At 37.7% G+C, this 2063-nt stretch overlaps 1 long non-coding RNA gene across 1 annotated transcript; it reads right to left on the minus strand.

Annotated features, from left to right (window-relative positions):
- Window positions 1-424: 424 nt before the first annotated feature.
- On the minus strand, window positions 425-1496 carry LOC120495119 (uncharacterized). The gene is made up of 2 exons (XR_005625983.2): window positions 1104-1496; window positions 425-585 (listed from the first exon to the last, which is right to left on the minus strand). It is a non-coding gene; the product is annotated as an uncharacterized LOC120495119 (long non-coding RNA).
- Between the last annotated feature and the right edge of the window lie 567 nt (window positions 1497-2063).

Raw genomic sequence — 2063 nt, forward strand, 5'->3', positions numbered from 1 at the left:
CACAAAGGAGACAGGCAGCTGCTTGAAGATCTCTTTTGGAGAAAACTGTTGATTTTATACTCAAAAAATTTAAGTATCACTGCTTAAAAATTAATATTACCTCAGAATGAATTTCATTGTTAGCCCACCCCAAAACTTAAACAAAATAAAAAAATTAAATGCTGACCAATACTTATATAACTTTTTATATACTAAAAATATAATTTAATAAAACAAGCAAAATGTAATTTGTTTTGTAATATGACAGTAATGCATGAATTCATTTATATTGCTAAATGCAGTGAAACATCTCAATTGTCAGTCAATCGATGAATTAATGCATAAATTAATTACATTTTATATACTGACAACAATAAGAAACATGAATAAATGAGTAAAAGAACAAATAAAAGTAACCATCACAATAAACAAATGCATATACAAGTCAACACATGAAACAGCTTTATTCAAACTACAAGCATGTATTTACAGGCACTGAACCCCAAACCCTACTGCCGACTCAACACAGCGGTTCCTATTCTTTGATGACAGCATTCAGCATCATGAGCCTCTCTCCACCTGATAAACACGCGTGTTCTCCTGTCCCTGTAACATACAGACAAGATTCACATTACGAGCTCAACACTGCATTTACATGCTGAGGTTGATGTGTTAACTCACTTTTAATCCAACTTAAATGTTCCTTAATATATCAACACCAATAAGGGACAAATTAAATATATATATCATGTTTAGTTACTTTATAGATGTTTTTTATTGACAGCACATAATTTGTCTAATGTAAGCAGTGTTGACAACAGAATTATCCTACATAATAGCACACACATGTATTTTTCATGTTGGGATGTGCTCACCTGCAATACTTATACAATATTTTCCTTCCTGATGTAAATAGACATTTTAAATAAGCGTTTAAGATGTATGGTTATGTAAATACACGTTGGAAACGTAACTTTATGGTTACTGGAGCTCCCCTGTAAGCTATACATAATAAAACATGTGTTTACAGCAAAATCACAACTATACTATACTGTCTAACTCCTTTAGACGTTCGATTACTCTATAGTAGTTTAACACATACGATTTAAACCGTATTTACTCACATTTGAAAACCCCCGCGTCGCTTATCTCCGCGATGTTGATATTGACGTATCCTCTCGCGTGGCCTCCTGGGATAGATGAGTATCATGAGTAGCCGTGGAAAAGCACTCAAAAATCTGGGCGGAAGCAGTAAGCCATCCGGGAACTTCTCGCCTACTCTTTTTATGAAAACTGATGTTTCGAACGTACTGCTTCCTTCACGTACTGTTTTCGCCTACTATATAGTAGGAAAGTAGGCATATTGGAACGCACTTAAGTCCGAATCTCGCGACAATTACTACGTCACCCAGGTAATTCTCGCCTACTCTTTTGGATTCATTCATACTTTTTTGCTCGCCTACTCTTTTTCCCATACTAAATAGTAGGGAAGTATGCGGTTTGGAACGCAGCCATTGTCTTTCCTTAAAAAATAAGCTGTATAAAATAGATCAACTTTGTCACATGTCTGTCCTGTCTTATGTTACCCCTGTTCCTTGTGATGGTCTTCGTGTTCTTGGTCAGTGTTTGTCATTCTAGTTCAGTTCTGTTTTGTTTCATTGATTACGTTTCCCCCCTTGCGGGTTTTTGTGTTTTTGTTTTCATTTGTTAATAAATATCCTCATACTGCACTTGAGTCCTCCTTTCCACTTTTTTTGTAATCGTATCGTGGCAGAAAGATCCGACCACTTGAGGACTCAGCAGCATGGAGGTCGAGGAGTTTGACTGGGGGAATATGGATGACAATTATATGGACGATGATTACTTGGATTGCCCGGACTACACCATCGCCACATTTGGGTCAACCCAATTTTCATCCATCAATGGTGACAGAAGGACTCCGCCTCATTGGTCACTGGTCATTTTTTGTGGGACCCTGGGAGGTTGTAAGGGATGACGAGAGGGTCGAGAAGTGGTTCAACACCACGCTCCATCCTGACCTCCCTTTGATCCTGGGCCATTGAGGGACAGCTCAGGACCCACTT

This window comes from Pimephales promelas, chromosome 12 (assembly GCF_988280905.1).
Source record: "Pimephales promelas chromosome 12, fPimPro1.hap1.1, whole genome shotgun sequence".
NCBI classification, from domain to species: Eukaryota; Metazoa; Chordata; class Actinopteri; order Cypriniformes; family Leuciscidae; genus Pimephales; species Pimephales promelas.